The sequence below is a fragment of the Theropithecus gelada genome, chromosome 11 (genome assembly GCF_003255815.1).
Source record: "Theropithecus gelada isolate Dixy chromosome 11, Tgel_1.0, whole genome shotgun sequence".
In the NCBI taxonomy this organism is placed as follows: domain Eukaryota; kingdom Metazoa; phylum Chordata; class Mammalia; order Primates; family Cercopithecidae; genus Theropithecus; species Theropithecus gelada.
Window position 1 is genome coordinate 92,356,082 of NC_037679.1, and position 11,957 is coordinate 92,368,038.

At 43.4% G+C, this 11,957-nt stretch overlaps 1 pseudogene; it reads left to right on the forward strand.

Annotated features, from left to right (window-relative positions):
* Positions 1-4,303: 4,303 nt before the first annotated feature.
* LOC112635544 lies at positions 4,304-4,627 on the forward strand (annotated as a pseudogene).
* Positions 4,628-11,957: the final 7,330 nt, after the last annotated feature.

Consider the following 11,957-nt stretch of genomic DNA (forward strand, 5'->3'; position numbering starts at 1 on the left):
ATACCAGAATCTCTGGGACACATTTAAAGCAGTGTGTAGAGGGAAATTTATAGCACTAAATGCCCACAAGAGAAAGCAGGAAACATTTAAAATTGACACCCTAACATCACAATTAAAAGAACTAGAGAAGCAAGAGCAAACACATTCAAAAGCTACCAGAAGGCAAGAAACAACTAAGATCAGAGCAGAACTGAAGGAGATAGAGACACAAAAAACCCTCCAAAAAATCAATGAATCCAGGAGCTGGTTATTTGAACAGATCAACAAAATTGATAGACCACTAGCAAGACTAATAAAGAAGAAAAGAGAGAAGAATCAAATAGATGCAATAAAAAATGATAAAGGGGATATCACCACCAACCCCACAGAAATACAAGCTACCATCAGAGAATACTATAAACACTTCTATGCTAATAAACTAGAAAACCTAGAAGAAATGGTAATTTCCTGGACACTTGTACTCTCCCAGGCCTAAACCAGGAAGAAGTTCAATGCCTGAATAGACCAATAGCAGGCTCTGAAATTGAGGCAATAATTAATAGCCTACCACCAAAAAAGTCCAGGACCCAATGGATTCACAGCCGAATTCCACCAGAGGTACAAGGAGGAATTGGTACCATTCCTTCTGAAACTATTCCAATGAATAGAAAAAGAGGGAATCCTCCCTAACTCATTTTACGAAGCCAACATCATCCTGATACCAAAGTCTGACAGAGATACAACAAAAAAAAGAGAATTTTAGACCAATATCCCTGATGAACATCGATGCAACAATCCTCAATAAAATACTGGCAAACCGAATCCAGCAGCACATCAAAAAGCTTATCCACCATGATCAAGTGGGCTTCATCCCTGGGATGCAAGGCTGGTTCAACATACACAAATCAGTAAACGTAAATCCAGCATATAAACAGAACCAAAGACAAAATCCACATGATTGTCTCAATAGATGCAGAAAAGGCCTTTGACAAAATTCAACAGCCCTGCATGCTAAAAACTCTCAATAAATTCGGTATTGATGGAACGTATCTCAAAATAATAAGAGCTATTTATGACAAACCCACAGCCAATATCATTCTGAATGGGCAACAACTGGAAGCATTTCCTTTGAAAACTGGCACAAGACAGGGATGCCCTCTCTCACCACTCCTATTCAACATAGTGTTGGAAGTTCTGGCTAGGGCAATCAGGCAAGAGAGAGAAATAAAGAGTATTCAGTTAGGAAAAGAAGAAGTCAAATTGTCCCTGTTTGCAGATGATATGATTGTATATTTAGAAAACCCCATTGTCTCAGCCCAAAATCTCCTTAAGTTGATAAGCAAATTCTGCAAAGTCTCAGGATACAAAATCAATGTGCAAAAATCACAAGCATTCTTATACACCAGTAACAGACAAACAGAGAGCCAAATCATAAATGAACTCCCATTCACAATAGTTTAAAAGAGAATAAAATACCTAGGAATCCAACTTACAAGGGATGTAAAGGACCTCTTCAAGGAGAACTACAAACCACTGCTCAGTGAAGTAAGAGGACACAAACAAATGGAAGGATGCTCATGGATAGGAAGAATCAATATTGTGAAAATGGCCATACTGTCCAAAGTAATTTATAGATTCAGTGCCATGACCATTAAGTTACCAATGACTTTCTTCCCAGAATTGGAAAAAACTGCTTTAAAGATCATGTGGAATCAAAAAAGGGCCCACATTGCCAGGACAATCCTAAGCCAAAAGAACAAAGCTGGAGGCATCACGCTACCTGACTTCAAACTATACTACAAGGCTACAGTAACCAAAACAGCATGGTACTGGTACCAAAACAGAGATAAAGACCAATGGAACAGAACAGAGCCCTCAGAAATAATGTCATACATCTACAGCCATCTGATCTTTGACAAACCTGACAAAAGGAAGAAATGGGGAAAGGATTCCCTATTTAATAAAAGATACTGGGAGAATTGGCTAGCCATGAGTAGAAAGCTGATACTGGATCCTTTCCTAACTCCCTATATGAAAATTAATTTAAGATGGATTAGAGACTTAAATGTTAGACCTAAAACCATAAAAACCCTAGAAGAAAACCTAGGTAATACCATTCAGGACATAAGCATGGGCAACGACTTCATGTCTAAAACAGCAAAAGCAACGGCAACAAAAGCCAAAATTGACAATGGGATCTAATCAAACTAAAGAACTTCTGCACAGCAAAAGAAACTATCATCAGAGTGAACAGGCAACTTACAGAATGGGAGAAAATTTTTGCAATCTACTCATCTTACAAAGGGCTAATATCCAGAACCTATAAAGAACTCAAACAAATTTACAAAAAAAAAAAAACAACCCCATCAAAAAGTGGGCAAAGGATATGAACAAACACTTCTCACAAGAAGACATTCATACAGCCAACAGACACATGAAAAAATGCTCATCATCACTCGCCATCAGAGAAAGGCAAATCAAAACCACAATGAGATACCATCTCACACCAGTTAGAATGGCAATCATTAAAAACTCAGGAAACGACAGGTGCTGGAGAGGATGTGGAGAAATAGGAACACTTTTACACTGTTGGTGGGACTGTAAACTAGTTCAACCATTGTGGAAAACAGTGTGGCGATTCCTCAAGGATCTAGAACTAGAAATACCATTTGACCCAGCCATACCATTACTGGGGATATACCCAAAGGATTATAAGTCATGCTGCTATAAAGACACATGCACACGTATGTTTATTGCGGCACTGTTCAAAATAGCGAAGACTTGGAATCAACCCAAATGTCAGTCAGTGACAGACTGGATTAAGAAAATGTGGCACATATACACCACGGAATACTATGCAGCCATAAAAAAGGATGAGTTTGTGTCCGTTGTAGGGACATGGATGCAGCTGGAAACCATCATTCTCAGCAAACTATCGCAAGAACAGAAAACCAAATACCACATGTTCTCACTCATAGGTGGGAATTGAACAATGAGATCACTTGGACACAGGAAGGGAAACATCACACACCAGGTCCTATTGTGGTTGGGGGAGGGATAGCATTAGGAGATATACCTAATGTAAATGACGAGTTAATGGGTGCAGCACACCAACATGGCACATGTATACATATATAACAAACCTGCACATTGTGCACATGTACCCTAGAACTTAAAGTATAATAAAAAAAAAAAAAATAGGAGCCAGCATGTCACAGGGTGAGAATGGTGAGAGAGGGAGAAAGAGAGATAAGAAAGAGGCATCAGGCTTTTTTAAACAACCAGCTCTTGTATGAACTAATACAGTGAGAAATCACCCATCGCCAAGGGGATGGCACCAAACCATTCATGAGAGCTCTGCCCCCATGACCCAAACACCTCCCATCAGGCCTCACCTCCAACACTGGGGATCACATTTCAATATGGAATTTGGAGGGGACAAACATCTAAATCATATCAGGAACTCCATGTTATTGCTCACCCCCAAATCTCTAGGGGTGACATTGAGTGACATGCACGGTACTGAAAGATACTTGGTCAGGCTCTCCCAGTGAAGCCCAAGCGCCCTCAGGGTACAGGGCTGGGAGGCCCAATCACACCAGCTGAGCCCAGGACTTGTCTGAGGCTGCCCCGGAATTACAAGATAGCAGGCCTAGAACTGGGTTAAACAAGACCAGGCCACTTTGTGCATGTTATCAAAAGAGAAACTGAAGAATCAGAAGTGAGCAGTAAGTTTTCAGTGAACCCAGGGGTCACAAGTAGCAAAAATGTGGAATTCAGTAAGGGGATGAGGCTGGAAGAGTTCTGAGGTGTGTGTTAGAAAAAGCTTAGGTTTCTTTGAAGACTATTGGTAGAAATTTGGACATTAAAGGTGATCCCGGTGGGGGCTCAGAAAGAAAGAGGAGAGCTGTAGAGAAAACATCTGTCATCTTAGAGAATACATGAATTGTCACAAACAAAATGTTGCTAGAAATGTGAATGTTAAAGGTGCCTCTGATGAGGCTCCAGACAGAAGTGAGGAACGTGTTATCGAAAACTAGAAGAAAGGTGACCCTTGTTATAAAGTGGCAAAGCACTTGGCTGAACTGTCTTCTCCCGTCTTGTGGAAAGTAGAAATTATACATGATGAACTTAGATGTTTAGCTGAGGAAGTTCCTAAGAAAATTCTTGAAGGCATTCCTGATTTCTCCTTGCAGCTTACAGTAAAATGTGAGAAGAGAGAGACCAGCTGAAGAGGGAAGTGCTGAGGTGGCTGGGTCAGCTGACCCAAGGGCCCTTCGAGCGGATGTAGGCTGCTCACCTCGGTCTCAGAGTCACCATGGCCATGGCCAGTCAGTCACAGGCGATCCAGCAGCTGCTACAGGCCGAGAAGCAGGCTACCAAGAAGGTGTCCTGGGCCCACAAGCAAAAGAACCGGAGGCTGAAGCAGCCCAAAGCAGCAGCTCAGGCTGAAATTGAACAGCACTGCCTGCAGAAGGAGAAACAGTTCAAGGCCAAGGAAGCTGCAGCACGAGGATCTCACAGACCCAGGATGACCATCCTCCAGACCTACTTCCAGCAGAGCAGGGAAGAAGTCTCAGATCAACTTTTGGCCTTTGTCTGCGGCATCCAGCCAGAAATCCCTGAAAACTATCGCATAAATGGATAGGAAAAGAGAAGCACCTGTTCCATGGATTGGCATTTTAGATGCCCTCATGGAATAAGAAGCTCTAGTTATATTCTCATCAGAAGACATTACCTTATCTCTGTATATTATACAGTAGGCCCATTCACTTTTTGGAGAGAAGCAAAACTAGTTTCTTTGTACAGACTTAGAATTTATCTAGGCTGGGCATGGTGGTTCACGCCTGTAATCCCAGCACTTTTGGGAGCCAAGGCGGGCAGATGGCTTGAGCTCAGGGGTTTGAGACCAGCCTGAACCACATAGTGAGATTGTGTCTCGACAATAAAATATAAAATTAGCCAGATTTGGTGGTACATGCCTATAGTCTTAGCTACTTGGAAGGGTGAGGCAGGAGGATCACTTGGGCCCAGAAGGCAGAGGTTATAGTGAGCCAAGATCATGCCACTGCACTCCAGCCTGGGTGCTAGAGTGAGACCCTGTCTCAAAAAAAACTTTTCTAAAGATTTCATCTTTTTACCTCATGTTTCCTAGGAATATAATGGGTAAATATTGTCTATTTTATTATGCTGTTTGGTTCAAGCAATATATATACATACATATATACATACACATATATATACCACTGTTGACTTTTTCTTTCTTATATCAAGTTTAAAAGAAAAAACAAAACAATCCTTTGAAGAAAGGAAGGAACTAAATCATTTTCTCCTTAATGCTTTTTTGAAGGTCAGGGGCTTTATCTATGAAAAAGTAGTAGTTTTTGTAACCTGTGTGAAGCATCAGCCAGCCTTAAAGTAGTCCATTCCTGCTAATAACTAGAACAGTGAATACCACTAGTATAATTGCTTCAGCTTCTTAATCAAAATTACTAGATGATAGAATTCAAGAACTTGTTACATCTTATTACTCAGTGTACTAATAATCATTTAAAAGTAAAGACTGGCATGCAAAAAAAAAAAAAAAAGACCAGACAAAATAAAGAAAGAGAGACTTTGAGATCAGAGCCACAGGTGAGGAAGCTGTTGGGGCTGCTGTGGCCACCATGGCCCAGAGCGTGGGGCCACCCCAGTGGGCCTGGAAGATGGAGCATTAACTGAGGAGGATGAATCTTGAGCCTTAAATCTAATAATGGGCCAACTAGAAGCCGCTAGTGCTCATCATCCTCATAAAGACAGCCAGAACAGTGACTACACAACTCTATTTTAATGAAAATAACTGAGGGAGAGCACTGAGTGCATCAGAGGAGTAAGAGAAACCCTGATACGCACAGAGATGTGGGCTGGCCACACAGACAACAGAAGGAAACACACGGCCTCCACCACTCCTTCGCCCAACCAGGATTATCTGGGAATCCGGAGGAACTTCTGACATGAGGAGGTAAGCAAGAGGATCCCAGCGGCACCCACTAACACCCTGGACACCTGCAGACCTCGCCACTGCGGTCCCCTGCAGTTTGCACTAGAGGGAGTTGCCGGGAGACCACACAGCTGTGCTCCCCAAAAAAGGTGCTGACACCGTACCCCACTCCCACATGGCTAGTGCTTCACTACACTGGAAAAGGAACTATGGTTGGAGTGTGTCTTACCCGAGGAGTCAGTAGCCACAGCTCCCCTTCATCCCTAAAGCTAAGCTGCCACCGAACAACCCAGACTAGTGGCCCAATGTCTCCAAGTCAAGGTATGGGCATCTATTAAACCCTTCCTCACAGAGTCAAGTGGATCAGCTCCACCCACCCCTCCCCCAACCCTTTGAGTTGAAGCTAAAGCAGTTTCTTGTCTCCTAGCAAAACAGGACTTTGGCCATGCAGAGGAATCATGCCTTTCCAGTGGCTACATTGAAGCATCACCCTGCATCCCAGGAAATAATGCCTTGGCCACCCAGAAGGTCACACACTGCAGTACCTAGGCTGAAGCAGCAACCTGTATCCTACGGAAATGGTGCCTGGAACACTCAGAACAATCACACCCACTGATACGTAAATGCAGGTCTTTCCTTACAGTGGAGAAGGCCTGAGCTGAAGCCATACATCACCCTCTAGGGAATCAGTGCCCTGGCTTAAGCTGAGCAGCAGCACATCCCAAGGCTGAGCTGATATAGCACCCTATGTCCCAGGGAAACAGAGCAGTGGCTAAGCTGAGACATCTCACCTGACAGGGCAAACAACTGTGGTGCCCTGCTTCCCTGGAGCTTGCCTAGGCCCCTAGAGTCTGAGCTGCTGAGGCACCCTCTCCCTGGGAAGTAGAATCAGCACTGTGCTGTTCCCTGCCTGCCCCCTACCAAGGCCCAAATTACAGCTATGCTCTGCCATCCTGGGATACCTGTTGCCACTGTACCTGGTCTCACAGAGTCTGGGATCCTGCTGAGCCCCACCATCCTAGGGTCTACAGTCAATACCACACAGTGCCTCATCCCCTGGGACCAAAGTTTACATTGTGCCCTATTGGCTCAGTTTCCCAAATTGCGGCCAGCCATCCCCTACTCCCCAGGTCCACACCTCCAGAACACCCCTTCTTTCCCCAAGTTGGACCAGTGATGCACCCCCCAGGAATAGACTCACAGCTGCAACCTGACCCCTTGAGCAAAAACTGTTAAGGGGTGCCTCAAAGTCACAGATCCTAGCACTGTGAGCAACCTAATCCAACCTTGCCACAGAAACTGAACCTACACCCCAAGACCCAGGTGCCACAGTAGATTCTTGAAACCAGGAGACTAGGACCCCAGCTGCACAGCTACTCTAATTTTCTGCACCTGGAACCCAGCACCATTGCAGCTGCACATTGGTCACATTAGACCTGCCACCGAGAGAGAGCCCCTTGACTAAGTCTCCTCATTGTGGGGAAACAAGAAGAGGAGGACTCCAAAAGCCCTGGACACTGAGTACACTAAAAACCTATGCCACTGCTACATCCACAAACGTCTACAGCCTAGGCCACTGAAGTGCCCACAGTTATTGCTGAGGCTGAATGCAGTTGAAGAAGATGCACGGAGGCAATGCCACTGCACCTATTCAGAAACAGAGTCATCACACTTTCCCAACCAAAACACTAAACTCAACTGCAGGTGAAATTCTTTTTCTAAAATCCCACTCTTGAAAGTTTGGAAGAGGTGACTGTTTCACCAGATGCACAGACATCAATGCAGGAACACAATAAACAAGAGAAAGCCAGGAAATATGACACCACCAAAGGAACATGACTCTCATTAATAGACCTCAATGAAAAAGAAATCAATATATTGCTGGAAAAAGAATTCAAAATAATGGTCTTCAGATAACTTTGATCTTCAGATAACTCAATAAGATACAAGATACAAGAAAACAGATAAACAATTCAATGAATTCAGGAAAGTAATTTACAGTATGAACCAAAAATTCAACAGAGATAGAAATAAAAGAGAACAAAACTAAAATTCTGCAGGTGAAGAATTCAATGAATAAAATTTAGAAATACAGTGATGAGCTTCAACAGCAGATTTGATCAAGCAGAAGAAAGGAAGAGATAGATCCCAATACAATGGTAGTTGAGAACTTCAACACCACTTTCAGCACTGAACAGATAATCTGGACAGAAAATCAACAAAGAAGCATTCAATTTAAAAAGCACTTTAGACCAAATGCATCTGACAGATATTTACACAACATTTCATCCAACAGCTGTGAAATACACATTCTTTTGTCTCATTTTGCCCCGTGCCATGAAGACCGGGCTGTTAATTTATATTGTCAGGGTCTTCATGGAGGCCACCTAGGGAGACTTGGCCTATCTGCTGCTGCTATCAGTTCAGAAACAAAAGGAAAGGCATGACTTTCGTTCTTTTTTATTATTATTTTTTTTTTCTGTGACTCAGCTTCCCAGCTCAACTTTTCTTTTTGGCATAATGAGTTTGGAGTCTTGAGATTTTATTTCCCTTTCACAATGGTCAAGGTCACACCCTCTGTATTCATGAAGGCTGGTCCACACCCGGACCCCTGCCATCGCTGGATGCTTTTCAAATGCATACTGCAGTCTCTGGCACTCTTTCACCATTTTAGAAACTGAGGCCTTGGGGAGCCTGCAGCCCGTGCTCATGGGGACAATGCCAGGCTGGAACCCGCATTTCTGACCCCAAAACTCCTGTTCCTTTCACTCACCCCACACCACTTCTATGAGTCCAGAACATTGTCCTTGCCTGAGTCCTACCCTCCGGGACAGGGGCTCAACCCAGCCACCAACACATCACACCCTGAGAAGGTCCCTTGAGTCCAGACAGGTTTGGAGAGCACAGAAGCCCTGGAAGCTCTGTGGAGGGGCTGCACAGTTCTCTATTCAACACATGCTCACCAGGTGGCCACCAGCAGAAATGTCACACGGCATGGAGCTCACCTGGGCCAACAGGACAGGTGTGGGGTTGGGAGGCATTCCCAGGGCACTGGCTGAAGCAGAGCTATGGGGAAAAGTTTCGGCCAACCTCAGATCTGCTCGTCAACACCTGGTCCCCTGCCCTCCGGGGCCACAGAACACTAAGCTTCCTGGATACTGAGGCTGGGTGGGGCCATGGGGGAGAAGAAATCTCAATGAGTTAAAAGGTCATTTTTAAAAAAATTATGATCATGACTTACATAAACATGATGACACATTTCAGAGATGCTCTTTATCTCATTAATTAAGGTGCTACAACCAGTTCAAAGAGGAATTCAAATTACTACACTTATATAATTGATTAAAGCATGGCAAAAGGCATTCATAAATAGATGCAAAATGGCCCTTTTCCCTGGAAGGTGAGGAGGAATCCATTGTCCTTCCAAAGATGAGAATTTGAACTTCTACCAATTCAAAGAGTTTTGCATCGCTATCAATTATCTACAGCTTCGAGCAGTGGTCCCCAACCTTTTTGGCACTAGGAACTAGTTCCATGGAAGACAATTTTTCCACAGACCAGGATCGGGGGATGGCTTGGGGACAAAGCTGTTCCACCTCACATCATTGGGCATTAGGGTCTCATAAGGAGTGTGCAATGTAGATCGCATGAATCTGCAGTTTGCAATAGTGTTCGCTGCTATGAGAATCTAATGCTGCCACTGATCTGACAGGAGGTGGAACTCAGACAGTAATGCTCACTCACCCCTCTCCTCCTGCTATGTGGCCCAGTTCCTAACAGGCCATGAACTGGTTCCAGTGCATGACCCAGGGGTTGGGGACCCCTAGCTTATAGAGTTGTAAAATAGTTCAAAGAAAATAAAAGATGCAGAGCTCCATAGAAGGAAATAACCTGGAAGAGTGTACAAGATGATGCCTTGCTTTCCATTGAAGGCACCTATTAATCTTTTGGTCCATTTCAGTTTTTCTCAATGTTTCCTATAAACATATATAACTAACTGACAGAAACAGACCCATAATATAGAAAAGATATCTGTAAACCAACCCAAAAAATTCAAATATTCAATAGAGGAATAGGAAAGAGAAGTGAAGAGATGTTTTACAGGAGATATCCAAATAGCCACTAAACATATGAAAAGATGTTGAACCACACTAGTCAACAGGGAAATGAAAACAAAAAAACCACATGAGAGAAAGTCGTTCTGATTCCAATAATGCTGGAGCAGCTAATATCAGATCAGTCCTTTGGCAGATGGCAATTATAAACACTGGAAAAACTGTAAGCACACACAACACACACACACCAATTGCAGGCACTGGAACATGACCAAAAGTAGACAAACACCAGTAAGGATTATCCCTTGAAATATTTGTCTGAAGTCACACCCCAGCACATGTAACAGGGGCAGCTAGAGTTCAAGCAGGAAACTGCAGCCCTCCTGGTGAGGAGTGGAATGCAGGGTTGCATTTTCAGAGCAGCTGGAAATCAAGAGAAGATGTCCATAAAGGAGAAGGTCACCGAAGGGAAACCCCACAATCTGCAGGTAAACTCCACGGAAACCTCTGGCTGATCCCTTAGGTGTGCATGGGTAAGGAAAACTCCAAAGGGCCCAGCAGAAAGCAACACCTGTAAGGTTGAGAGAACTGAGATTCCAGCTACTGACAACTGCTGGGCAGACAGACTTTGGAGTTTGAGTCAACTCAAGCTAACTGCTTCCTAACATTGAAAAACACAATCAATGCTCTGCTAAGGAAGAATGAAAAACCCAACGTCAGTACCACATGTTATCAACAACATTGGGCGCACATTGAAAATTACCACGTATGCAAAGAAATACGAAAAGGTGATCCATAGTCAAAAGAAAAACAGGTCAATGGAGATTAACTCCAAGGTGACCTAGATGCAGACTCAGTTATCAGACAAGGACTTTAAAGAATTTATGTTAAATATGTTCAAATACTTAAAGGAAAATATGGTTGTAATGAGAGATTAGATCTGGAATCTCTATAAGAAACTGAAAATATTTACAAGAACCGAATGAAAATTCTACAACTGAAAGTATGATTCTGAAATGAAAAACATCATTTGGCCAGGCACAGTGGCTCACGCCTGTAATCCTCACACTTTGGGAGGCCAAAAAGGAAGCATCGCTTGATCCCGGGAGTTTGAGACTAGCCTGGGCAACATGATAAAACCCCATCTCTATTTTATTAAAAAAGAAAAGAAAGAGAAAAACATTACTCAAGTTTAATAACAGATTGCTACAGACATGAGAAGGAACTGAAAACTTAAAGATGCATCAATAGAATATGTCAATTCTTTTTAATCCAATCCAAAGAAGAGAGAGAAAAATACTAAAAAATGAAAAGAGACTCATCCTGCTGGACAAGGTGAAGCATTCCAAAACATGTGAAACTAGAATCCAGAGGTAATGTATAAGGGTAACGTATATGGGAAAGAGGTTGAATCGGCTCACAGTTCTGCAGGCTGTATAGGAAGCCTGGCACCAGCATCTGCTTCTGGCGAGGACCCCAGAAAACTTGCAATCATAGCAGAAGAGCAGGTATGTCACATGGCAAGAACGGCAACAAGAGGCTGAGGGGGGTCCCAGACTTAAACAACTAGATTGTGTGTGAGTTCACTGGGGGAGAACTCCCTCATCACCAAGGGGATGATGCGAAATCATACATGAGGGATCTGCCCTCACGATCTAATCGCCTCCTACCAGGCCCCACCTCCAACACTGGGAATCATATTTCAACATGAGATTCAGAGGGGACAAACATATAAATCATATCCTTCCACCCCTGGCCCCCCAAATCTCATGTCCTTCTCACTTTGCAAAATACAATCATGCCTTCTCAACAGTCCCCCAAAGCCTTACCTCATTCCAGAATCAACCCAAAATTCCCAAGATCCACGTCTCATCTGAAGATGACTCCCTTCCACCTATCAGCCTATGAAATCAAAGACAAATTATTGACTCCAAAAATACAAT